The sequence below is a fragment of the Podarcis tiliguerta genome (genome assembly GCF_965153285.1).
Source record: "Podarcis tiliguerta genome assembly, chromosome: 1".
Taxonomy (NCBI): Eukaryota; Metazoa; Chordata; class Lepidosauria; order Squamata; family Lacertidae; genus Podarcis; species Podarcis tiliguerta.
Window position 1 is genome coordinate 41,857,832 of NC_139534.1, and position 13,640 is coordinate 41,871,471.

The window sequence follows — 13,640 nt, forward strand, 5'->3', positions numbered from 1 at the left end:
TTGCTGGTAGTTACAAAGACAAAGGCCAGAGCTGGGAGTTGGGTGTGTAAGCTTAGAAGCTGGAAGGAGGAAGCTACAGTTGCCATATTTCAAAAAGTGAAAATCCAGACAGAAAAATTGTTGAGCTTTTTTTGTTGAGCTATTTTAAGGAAAATCACCAAAAGCGACACTGCTGGTGTTCTGCCCCAGACACTACTTCCAACAGCCAATTGCAGGCTATGTATGGGAAATTCCGGACATATGGCAACCCTAAAGAAGCAGGCTGGGAAGCCAGGCGGAGGAGGGGGGGTCAGAGCCATGGCTGATTTCTGCAAGAATCCAAAGCTGTGGCTATGGGAGAAGCAAGACCCTCTTGTTTTGTGAATGCTGTGAACTCCTCCATAGTAGTCGCAGAATATGTGTAAATAAACTGTATATATAATAAAGACACCACAGTCTCCGCTGTCCCGCATGCCAGGGGAAACACGAACCCTGAGTAAGCGCCTGGAACCCCTGGAATCCCACGCCTCCTGGTCATTGAGGTGGCTTACAACAATAGTTAAAACGTGGATTTGGGACCACCAGGTATAGCGAAAGCCACCTTTCCCTTTAAAAGGAAATCAGATGAATTCATGGATGATAGGGCTACTAGCCACAAGGGCTGTTTTTCAAACACAGTAACATGGGACACTGTCCAGCAAGGACTAATCACTTTTAACAGCTCAGTTATGTTCATGTTTACTTAGAAGCAATCCCACTATGTACGCCGGCTCCCTCGGCCCATAGAGCGAGATGAGCGCCGCAACCCCAGAGGCGGTCACGACTGGACCTAATGGTCAGGGGTACCTTTACCTTTATTGCACACAAAAGAATGTGAAGCTTAATTTTGTATTAGTTGTACAAACTTATATTTTTGTTATGGTTAATCTTAAATGTAGATTAAACATAATTCTGATCATGTTATTTATTATTATTATTTATTGAATATATATACTGCCCTATACCTGGAGGTCTCAGAGTGGTTCACAGAATAAAATCAAAATATAAAACCACAAAATATATAATCAAAATAAAAACAACAACCCAATAAAACAAATAAAATATTTGCTTACCAGTTAGTTACCTTAGGTGAGCTTCCCCCCTCCCCCCAAAACATTATCAGTTGTCTGACCCTATTATAGCAATTTTATATTTAAATATGTGAGGCTTGTTCATTCAATACTTTCTTCCTTTTGTGTTATTCAGAGATACAAAGCATGGACAATTTTGGTTCTCCCTTTCACAGCTAGCTATTTGCTCATCAATAACCATTTTGTTCAGGCCAACAGGTGGGATCCATTCACACAGCTCATGCTAATAAATTGTTCTTTCCTCCCATACAATTTACTTACTTACAAAAAAAAAAAATCCTTTTGATATATCCCCTTCCCAAATCCTTTCTGTAACTAAAATCTCAAATAAGGAAAGTTGTTCTCCTCTCATACTTTGGTTAAGCATAATGCCTATGTAGATTACTTTCTGCTAAGTGTATATTGTTTTCTTATAAAAATGATGAACAGATCGATAATTTCACAAGCACTTCATATCAATGCAATTTTTTCCATGAGGCAGAAAAGAGAGGGCCTCTCATTATTTATCCTGAGAATGTGATGGGGTTCCTTTGAGAAGGTCATTGTCTGCTTCAGCAAAATAATCATGGGATTTCTGTTCAAGCAGGAAAGAGAAAAATGATTCATTATTTCAAAAAATTATTTTACTGCCAGTCTAGAAAATAGATGAAAGCTTCTCACAATATATGAGGGAGAGAAAGGCTTTACTTATTATTTAAGGTTACGCTTTAAAGGGGGGAAAGGTTCAAACGTTACATTTTTAGCTTAGCTGTAATATAACAGAGGTCATGCAGTTACAGCATTCACCTTTGTAGTTTCCAGAAGGTGATTTTACAACTATTTTCACTGTGGAGCTTTACTTATCCACATACACTTTCTTTCATTTGGCTAAATGAGATCTGGGGACTCTACTCCACTCTGTTGAAAAACTATTATTGAGAGTTGGCATCAAATTTTGCCTAAAGTGGAATTTGGGGGCCAGTATGGAAGTTTCCCTGGAAAAAAACTTCTGAAGAATTAGGAGGAAAGTATAAACTGGCAAAGGATTCCATCCAAACTTGTCTGTAAACAAATGTAGCACGATTTCACCTTCCTCTCTTCTCTTGCTTGTTCTCAGAATCTGTTCTTCACGGGTGGGGGGGACTCTTGATTGTGTCCAGACTTGCACTCAAGATACCTTTAACTTTTCTTTCATTCCTCACTGTTCTTCCATGTCCCGGTATTTATTGGCACGTGGTTCTGGTTCATGTACACTTCTTCCACCTGGAATGGAATGTTTAGATTTAAAATTATTCCCCTCCCTAAAAATAATGTTGAATTTGTACATTTACATGCATGCATATTCTAAAGAGTGTAAGCCAAGGTTTATTCCTTTTGGTGGGTTGTAACCAAAGTTCCATGCGCTTGCTTCCTCTGGTACAATGGAACTTTTCTTTCCTCTCCTTCTTCCATGAGTTCTCAAAATGTGCTCCAGACAGTCTCCCAAATATCCAGAGAGGGGCCTGGGACTGGGGACAGGGGAGGAAGTCCCATGCATGCAGACAGTTGCATGCAGGTTTATTGGGTTACTGCTTTTGGTTTGATTTCATATGTTTACATGTTGTGGTCTTGTTGTGAACCGCCCTGAGACCTCCGGGTATAGGGCGGTGTATAAGTATAACGATGATAAATAATAATGATGATGATCCAGGTACAGTGCAACAGCAGAGCTTCAATCTTGGATACCCAATTAGCTGTTCAACAGCTAATTGCTGAAGCACTATAAATATAAATATTTTTATTACGGGAAGTGTTGACCATGTTAGTTTATTGCAGCGCAACAACGTTTTGTAGCTCGTTAACGACTAAAAAGCTGTGGCACGAAAGCTTCATGGTCCAGAGATCACTTGTCAGATACACCAAACTAGGCAGGTATATACTGTAATATGAATATAAAGAGAAGAGGAAAGTTTTTGTTACCAAGTGAAAAGAAAGGAGGAAATGAATGGCACCTAGGCAGATACAGGTGAATACAGAATTACTAGATCAAATCTGCAACATGGATATGATCCATTCCCAAATAGAAACTTCGGATGATGAACAGGTATAGCCAACAGTGCCCTTCTGCATTTGTTAGCTACCATCTGTTACCTAGTGGGAGGTAAAAGCAGCTGAGAAGGATGTTTTGCAACAGAAAAACAGCCAGAGCAGAAATATTTAATAAGCTCCTCTTCCCTGCATTGGTTTTCCACTTCTAACTGATGCTTCAGCAGCTGGGTTTTTTTTAATAGTAAAAAGAACTGCACACAACATGTAGACACACTCTTTACTTCCGTGGTAAGCTAGGAATATCTAGGATCAGCTCAAACCAAATCCCACCATGTCAAATTTGCTAATGAAGTTCAGTGAGAGAGCTTCACAGTTGAATCTCCCTTTGAAACTTATTTGTTGGAGCCGCAGTGAGCTTAAAGCCTGTTTCTGGATGTTCTAGAGGTCAAAATGCTCCCTCAGTGCTTTGAGTGCTCTCCTTTTTTAAAAAAACAAACAAACCCCATCTAAGTTGTATCCATTTGCCCTCTTGTGCAGACTGACCTGTTTGGACTATGTAAATGGCAGAAGGGCACTGCTGGTCATGTTTATTCATTAGCAGCTGCTGGTGGTTGGGACTGGTCCACATCCATATCAGTGATTGGATTATATTCATTTTAGGGCATTCTGTATTCATTTGTGCTCTAAATAGCACTGTGACACAGATACACACATGCTATTTCTTGAATTGTTTGACCATTTGACCCCATTTTAGGGAGAGAGACATTTCCAGTTTTATGTAAGCTCTGTTCCAACTTATAAATGAATTTGCACAGGTTGGGAATGCATATGTTGGGGTACGGCCTGCAACAGCCCTGTCACTGACTGCATGCCCAGCTATATCCGTTTTTCCTAATTTTTGGAAAGCCTATGACTTCTGGACTTGAGAAGAACCCATTTTAGCTCTGGCAAGAAGGAACCATCCAATGAAATTAACAAAATGCTTATTTTGACAGGGTTTGTGGTGGCAATGCAGAAAGTGGCTCTGATAATGGAAAGGAGGGGGCATAATAAGATGCAGGAAAAATAAATTGTAGGAATGTTTCTCTTCCCCTCCTTTGTAAATTAATAGCTTTCATATGAAAGAAGAAATAAAAATCTGGAAGCAGTGCACTGAAGATCAGCTAAGGCTGTGTTACCAGGTTAAAATACAGCAAGGTTGTACTTTTTCTCAATTTGGATAGTAGCTGGTTAGGGGAAAAACACATCAAAATGCAGCATTTCATTAGAAATTACAGGCTAGGTATGCATTATATGCATTATATGTACACCACTTCCCAAGCCAGCAGTGAGAGTACACAGGATGCAGAGTAAACAGGAGTGTGTACACAGCCTCAGGCTGCAACCCTGTGCCCACTTATCTGGGATAAGCCCAGTTTAACCATATAAGGCTTCTTTCTGAATAGACATACCTAGGAATGTGCTATAATGATGGCAATCACAGGAAGCAGTATGGGTATCTCATTCTTTTCAGGTGATTTTTGGCAGCAGATTGCACACACAAAATACTGTTCCTTTGGATGTATATTTGGTTTTCAACAGATAGAAAACTGCTGATTCCAGCTTGAAAACTAAATAAGCCTTTTTATAAAACAAATTCCTTGGGCACGCACAAACTTTCAAGTTTATGCATAATGGACTGACTAATTTATCACCAGTTACATTAGTGGAGTAAGAACTCTGATTTGTATTATTGTATGATTCAGCTCCACTGTTTCCAAGGAACTTGTTAACAATAGAAAATTTGAATTAAAAAAAGGGGTGGGGGAGCCACAGAACGTTAATAGCGTGCACTATGATGTTTTTATGTAATTTACTCAATGGTCCATTAGTTACTTTATATCATAAATATAAAGTACCTTCAGTGATTTCTAAGACATCTAGCTCTGATTAAATGTGAAATTTAACATGATAAATAGTATAGATTATTGGATCAATATGACCTTGGATAAGCAAAGGCAGAGTAACTTGCAGATTTAAACATGCAAAAAGCTTGAAAACTATTCCACTTCATAGCAACATTTTTATTTTACTTTTTAATCAGCATACTTGCTACTTCTGATCAGGGATTAGGTGTGAAATGAAAGACCTTGAGTTATGCAATTAAGTATTGATTTTGTTGATCTATATTTAATTCTCATAGCAATTTGGCAGCTTGCAATATAAAAACACAAAAATACACACCATACCTATCTTCCTTCCCTGCACCCTTTTTACTGCTCCCACTCAGTTGCTGGGCATGCCTTACAGACAATTCTCTCTCCACTCGCCTGTCACAATCTTTCAGACTTATCACAGATGGCTTCTAAATTAATCCATGACAGCAGGATCAAATGGCAATGGATATGGAGAAGGACATCTATGCTGGATGGCTCAGTTATGAACTCCCATAACTGAACCTGAGTTGTTATTGGAAGCATTGAAGAACCTTAAATTTAAATGTTCCTGAGCCTGAGTTGCATTAAAGAATTTTAGATATTGGCTGCCTTCTCTTTGTGGCCAAGTCTAAGCTTTAGATTGGGTGTGACACCTGCTGTAGTTCTTCACATTTTCATCTTTATATTTTTGGAGCATGATCCTTCAGTCTTCACGGGCTGCTTTGCCCATTTCCCCACCCAGATAGCTCTTAGGCACATGGACATGGCTTGTAGCAAAACAACTCTTATTTACGATGGGAGATATGCTCACCTCCCATTCTTCAATGTACCCATCTCTGTCACCTCCATAAACTTAAAGCTGAGCTCACTCAGGTATTGGGAATAGATTTTGCCATTTGTGTGTCTATTTAATAGTACAGCATAATATACCCAATTCCTAGCAATTGAGAGTGTATAACAAGTCAACATAAATACATCTTCATTGAAGTAGAAGAATTGCCATAGTGGATTGACAGGTGTGTGCTGCATTTTATTATTTATTTGTACTTACAACATGTAGCGTGTTAAGCCTTTATGTTTGTTTCTGGAATCCAGTATACCCAAAACAATATGTAATCATTACTTTGGTGATTAAGTTTTAATTAAATCTTTAATGATGCAGCATGTTTTAATTAAATCTTTAATGAAGCTTCGTGTGTGTGTGTGTGTGTGTGTGTGTGCGCAGACATGTATATATGTGCAAACATAATTGTGAATCATCAGGAAATCACATCGAAAATCAGCTAAGAAGTAGTGGTAGTACTTTGTTCTCTTGCATTTTTTCCTTGTTCTCCCCTTTCCTTTGTGATGATGATGTGGATACTTGGCAGGTAAACTAAGTATCTGGAGGAGTTAGTCAGGGTTCATCAGGCAAGCTTCTGATAGCAATGATTTTCAGTCACTTGTGTAGGCCAGATTTTATCTGAACCAGTGACCTAGAGGTTAAAGGCTTCATATACTATTACCAAATCCCTGAGCCATCCAATTCCCCAGGATACAATATATATCTGATATCCTGCAGAATGGCCCTTATCAGCAAGAAAAGGTACTGATTCACACTAAAAGTGCATTAGTAAAATAATGATTTAAACATGAGCAGAGGTTTTGAGCTTCCTAGTGGCTGAAATCAGTAGTGGATTTAGAAGCACTGTAGTGGTGGGTAAATCTGCACCATCTATCTCTCCATTGTGTAACTGGATGCTTACAATGTCAGTTCCTTTGTTTTCTTTCTTTTACATGTTATGCCAAAGCTGTTCTTTAAAATCTTTGGAAGCATTTCTGCATTTTTTATTTAGGGTAGTCCCAAACCTGTATATAACTTTGGTATTAGTGGAAAGATTTACATGTTCCTAAAGTATAAGAGATAATCATCATCATCATCATCATCATCATCATCATCATCATCATGGTAGTAATAGCCAAATTTATATCAGCCACACTACATCTTGGTCATTTTGCTAACTGATAACAAAAAAACCCAAACCTGATAAAAAGTTGGAATAGAAAGTAATCAAAATAAGGACTGAATTGAGCAGATGTGATGATTTCTTGCCATCCATTTGGCAATCCTTACTTTATTCCATTATGAGAGAAGAACAGTTCATTTTCATAAGTTTTGTTCAGACACATTTATTTCAGAAGGAAGCTAAGATATAATTGAGTTTATTTTTAGGCTTACAATTAATTGCACACACTTTTGTAATGATTTGCCCATGTGCATTAAGTATTATATTACATAACTTCTTATCCCGGAGACAGCAGGATGCAGGTGTTAATCTATTCTGCAAATAAAGTTTTGAAGATTAAACTAAGGGCCATGCTGAGGGTGGGGGAGAGAGGTGAGTGTCTTCATATTCATTGGTCTGCCAAATTCATCATGAGCGTTTTTTCATAGCCTGACTTTAAATGGTAATTGAAATTTTTCTCTTCACTAAAAATAAATAAAATCCAGAAATTAAAAAAGGCTTATTTTTAATAGCTTACATGAGTATTTGTTCAAAGAGTAATAGCACACTACCAAACATCTTCCATTCCAGCACAGCCATTACCTTACTGTAGTATAATAAAATACTGTTAATTAAACAAAAGAAAAACCAGATTCTCTTCCACCATTGATGATCAGTTAAAGAACCTTTCACACATGGTGGTTTCATAATTGTTGGAAGCTGCCCAGGGTGTCTGGGGCAACCCAGTCAGATGGGTGGTATATAAATAATTAATTGTTACTGTTATTGTGCCATGGATGGCTAACGTCCCAGGTGTTGTTGGGCTGTATCTTCCGTTGTTTCTGACCACTGATCATCCTCACTGGAACAGATGGCATCTGGAGTCCAGCAACATCTGGAGATCATGGTAGTGAATAGATTTTTGCTTACGCACATGGGCTTCCCCTCTCTGCTACTCCATGTGTGTACACTGCGCCCTTTCCAAATCTGCTCCAGAGGATAAACAGTTTTAGAGGTCACCTGGGAGGATTCCATTGCACAAGCAGAAATCCTTCCTCTAACCTTCCAGATGTTTCTGAAACTTCCATCAGCCCCAGCAAGCATGGGCAGTGGATGATGGGAGTTCTAGTCAAGCAACATATGGAAGACTAACGTTTTCCCACACCTGCTGCAATATAACATTCACATGCTGCTATGTTGGATTTGGACAGCATTCACCTGACTGTTTATTCCATTTTCCTGACGTTTCCATGTGGTGGCTAATGCAACAAACCCCACGTGTTAATACAGCCTGAGTTTGCCACCACATGTTTATTCAAACTGCAACCACAGTTCTTTGACTATTGTACCTTAATGATACACATGTTTATCCTCTTCACACTTAAAAGCCTTTAGGTGTACAACTATCAATGCAGTATGTCAAGTGCCCCTCAGATCACTAATCTTGGTGCTAAAGCACAGGAATTAAATTTATTTATTGTATTGTCAAGTACAAGTACAAAAAGAACTCATTTCACCACCAAAGCTGTCCTCCAGTGTTTATGATAACAGCCAGACAGCTATTACCTTTAAAAGCTAGACCCAGTTTTGATGACAATATGACCTAATCCAAAACGCGTTACAGTTAGCAGGAAGACTCCTGTTGATTTTGGTAGATTTGGGATTAAATTTTAAATCCCTTGCCTAGTTTCACTACTGAATACTGTTTATTGCTCGACATTTTGGTTTAATTTGGCTCCTTGATCATAGAATTTGACCTTAATGTTTTCCCCCACCTTTATCTAGTATATTTTATTAATTGATGTCATCATATTAAATTACTAACTAAACTGTAATACTACCACTGAAAGTGATAAATAGAAGGAAGCTGCATTTCTTTTGTCCGATCAGCATAAGTTTATCTTTGTCTAGATCAGTCTATCAGTTCTACCCACAAGGTTAGAGGTGAAACCCTTAGCTCCTTTTACAGCTATCTCCTTAAATTCTGATAGAAGGAATCTGGCATCCCACTCAAGCAGTTCCTACTGTTTTGGAAAATCTTCCATGTATCTCTATATATGTAAAGTATTAAATATAGCACTGCCTTGTGTCAAGTTCTTTGAGATGAAGGCCCCTGCTTTTATGGGGTTGGGCATATACAACAAAGTACTATATTGCATCTTAAGCACAGAAGATGTTTTTCACTGTTAGTTTTTAGGGCAGGTTTAAAACTGTAAGAACTACCGGTATGTACATATGGATAGGAGTGTCATAAATATGGGGTCCCCACTGAAAGGACAGTTTCTAGTTCCTGCTAACCTAATATTTCTTGAGAAGAACACCAGAAACTGATCTTAGGGCCTGGTTTGTACAAGTGCAGGTAGTCCTTCAGATAATTTGATCCCAACCCATCTAAGGCTTTAAAGGTAGCCAGCAGCACTTTAAATTTTGTCCTGAAGCAAACTGGTGACTGGTGCACCTGATATAAAATATATGTCAATTGCTCTGATCACCAGGCCCACACAAACAATTCAGCCATTTGTGCCATATAGAGTGCATTACAATAGTATGTTCTGAAGGCTTGCACAACTGTGACAAGGTCTGCTTTCTCTAGATAGGATTGCAGTTGGCAAATCAGTCTAAACCGCTAAAAAGCATTTCTAGCCATTGAAGCCACCTGGGCATCATTTGACAGTGCCAAGTCCAGTAGAACTTCCAAAAATGAGAATTTTGTCTTTTGGGAGAATGCAACCTTATCCAGAACCAGCTGGATACCTCCATCCAGATCTGCATATTTTCTCACACAGATAATTCATTTTATCTGAATTTAGTTCCAGCTTGCTTGAGGTCATCCATCCCAAAACCTCCCTCCAGATACCCATTCAGGGTTTCAACAGTTTCTCTAGGATGAACAGATGGAAAAGAATGGTATTGTATTAACACCCACATAGTGGTGACACCTGAGATGTTTGCAGGTGTCAAACAGTTTAGGGAATCCAGAGATTGATGGCTGCAGTATGGCTCATGAGCCCCTCAGCACCACCTTTCGGATGTCACTTTAGAAAGGACTGCAGCCACCATAATACCTTGCCTCCAAGCCCTAATCCAGCCAGATGGTACAGAAGGATACCATGTAACTGAAGTGTTACATGCTAATTTGGGAAGTCTGGATTCCATTCAAAACTCAGCAGTGGTGTAATTAGGTGGCCTTGAGAAACCTTTTCCCCATATCCTGCAGCATGGGACTCATAGTGACATACCACACAAGGATCTTCATGAGAAAAAGGACTGCAGCACAGATTTCTGTACCACTAAACAGCCTTATATGAATTATTAATAATTATAATATTTTTCTTTAGATTTTCTTGGCTGTGTTAAATGTATTTAAAACAGAGCTGTGTAGCTGAAAATGAATGAAAAATTATGGAATGTCTCCCCCGCACCGTGGTTTAGCATTTTGCAACCAAGACCATATGATAATGCTTAAGTTCCAAAACACAAACCTAGTTGTACAACAAAGGCTCTTGTAGCAGTGCCAAGAACGTTAGTTCCATTTCAGAAAAAAAGGATTTTGGAGCAGCTCTAGTGGTTCCACAACACAAAAAATACTCTGTTAGTATATTGTCCATGCTAACAAGGTGTGGAAGGCAGGACACAATAGGCCACAGGTAGTTTGTCTGCTTTGCAGGCCATTTTGGGGATACTGAATTTTGGTGTTTCGTGTTTGACAGTGAAAGAGGTTTTGTAGGATCAAGCTGACAATAACCCAGTGGCCTATATGACTGAGATGCAAAAATCAAACTAGTCTCTCTCTCTCTCTCTCTCTCTCTCTCTCCCTCTCTTTCTCTTTCTCTTTCTCTCTCTCTCTCTCTGGCTCCAAAGGGCTGTGTATTTTCCAGCTCTCCAGCTACATCCCTGCACTGACCAACCCCAAAATTAGCATTCCTGACAGGCCATGTCTGTAGCTGGCTTCATATGGCATGGGGAGGAGGGATGCAGTCAGAGGGGAGATGGGCAGCCCCACACCCTGCAAGTGTGCAGAACTGCTTTCAACACATGCATGGGGCCCTTAGGATTCAGACCAATAGAATACTAATAGAACTAGAATATCTAATCTTACATTGGACACGATCCAAAGCATTACATATGCAGAAGTGCTCCATTTTCTTCCACAAAAATACATGTTTCTCATGAATACATGAGCATACTCCCTTACACACAGTTTATTCAGCTCATGCATGAGCATATGTCTTTGCTGGGGCATGGCTGCCACTTGGAGACCCAGTGACTTTAGTGGTTTTTTCCATGAATTACTGGATGGTTTGAATCAATAAATGTAAGGCTTACGTTTCAGCTGCCTTATCTCACTCTTGTAATGGAATAAGATAGTGCAGATGTTATAGTCTGATTGTGGAAATGGTAGTGTAATTCAGTAGCAGCAAACACAGACCCATCACCCTGGCTACTTAAGCTTTTTGAAAATGACTTGCACAATTTGTACTTGGGCTTAAAGCATTTTTTAAAAATCAAATTAACCAGGCCTAGCTGGTTATGGGTTGGGCTTCAACTGTAAAAATTAGCATTGTGGCTTAAATTCTTTTTGCAAAAATGGGCACACATAACATGGACCTAAACAGAACCCTAAGTTCTTCAGAGTCAAACATCCTCATCTTATGTTGCTCTTACGTTGCAATATCTCTTTTTCCTTTGGTAGTCTGTATTGTATTCTTGATATTTCTGAATGACCACTAAATCAGCCACTTCACTTGCCAACTAGACATAAAGTAAAAATGTTTGTTCTTGGACTGCCAATAGTTTATTGATCCATTTATTTCTGCTTGGAACTAATACTGAAAATGAAGAATGATTGTGACTTTAGCACACCTCATTTAACAATGGATACTGCAAAAACTTTAGATATTGGTAAAGCCCCTAATGCATTCAGTATTTTCATGTATTTCTTTAATGATATTATTGAGAAGAGATGGTTTTTTTTGTTTTTTTAAAAAACACCAGCTGTGTGTGAAAACCAGGTCATTTTTATATTGAACCTCTCCCTAAAACAGCTGATTAAAAGTGTTCTTCAAGCAGAGATAAAATTGGTATTGTACAATCCAGTTTTGTTTTTTAAAAAAATATATAATATGCTGATACATTGTCCAGTGCTTCATTTTATGTAGTTTTGTCAGATTACAACACTTCTCCAAGTAGACATAGCCAATATCTGATTGATTCTGGCCTGAGGGGATTGGACCAGCTCAGTGTAATTTCCTCTCCTGTTGCTTTCATTTCTGTTGGAAAGGTTTTTTAGTTCATGAAAATCAATACACATGCAAAATGTGAAGTTCTTTCCTAGTAAATTTAATTAATGTCTGCATTATACAGATTTATTTTAGTAAATATATATACAATACACATTGGGATACTTTCCCTCAGATTCCAGGTTCCTTACTAAAGTTCCAAATACTCAGCCTGTTAAAACAGGTGGTATATTAATCTATAGATTAATTGGATATCAGAAGTTGCTTCTTTTCCTCTGACACCGGTTAGGTATAGGCCACACCATTCCATACACGTTTAAATATTTTGTACTCCAGCATTTCTCTCTCAAAGTACAGTGGTACCTCGGGTTACATACGCTTCAGGTTGCAGACTCTGCTAACCCAGAAATAGTACCTCGGGTTAAGAACTTTGCTTCAGGATGAGAACAGAAATCACACGGCAGCAGTGGGAGGCCCCATTAGCTAAAGTGGTGCTTCAGGTTAAGAACAGTTTCAGGTTAAGAATGGACCTCCAGAACGAATTACGATTACGATATCTTTATTGTCATTGTCCCTTGCAGAACAATGAAACTGAAAAGTACTTAACCCGAGGTACCACTGTAATGCATAGTTTTTATATCTGATTTACACTACTGGCAACAAAATCTGACAACAAAAACATGTTCCAGTGAGATCAGGTACATGTATATATAACGCTGCAGACATAACCTGCAGTCTTGTAGTCCCTGGGAATGCACTCCAGTGGCCATTGGGTGTTTTGGACAGTATCCTCCAAGGATGGAAAGGGAGACCCAGTGTTGTAGGGCCCCCTCCTGCTGCTACAGAAATGTTCCTGGTTCTTGCCTCACTGATGTCTGGTAGAGGCAGAAAGTGGGGCAGTTTAGGGGCTTTGGGAGTTCACCAACATGCCCCCAAGCCAAGGAGAAAACTACACCTGCCTTGAAGCTGATAGAGTGTTGGATGGAGGAGGCAGGGAGGACCTAGGAAATGATGTAGGGGGGGGGGACACACCTTTGCTTTCACTATTCTTTCTGGTGTGACCCTGACAAGTTAGGTGCACTTTGGTTTTATTGAAATAAGTGAGGCATGAACATTTGTCTGTATTCAAAAGTTCCACTGATTTTAATAGAACTTAACCATGCCTGTCTTGTCTTCTGCTTTCACCTAATATTTGCACTGTTACTGGGTCTCAGAATAGGAGTGCACTCACTGGAGTCCAAATGAAATAATAGCGCCAGCTACTTTGACAAATAGCGAGTTGTCCTTAAATAATGATTCCTGAAAAAGGATGGGAAATGTAAATTACTCTGGAGATGCTGGAGATATTTTACACATACAGATTCCAAAATCAGCTGCTTAAAA

The 13,640-nt window shown here is 39.0% G+C and overlaps 1 protein-coding gene across 14 annotated transcripts in view; it reads left to right on the plus strand.

The window, feature by feature from the left end:
* Positions 1–13,640, plus strand: part of NCKAP5 (NCK associated protein 5) — a 588,547-nt gene that overhangs the window by 573,218 nt on the left and 1,689 nt on the right. The gene's annotated exons all lie outside the window — the stretch shown is intronic.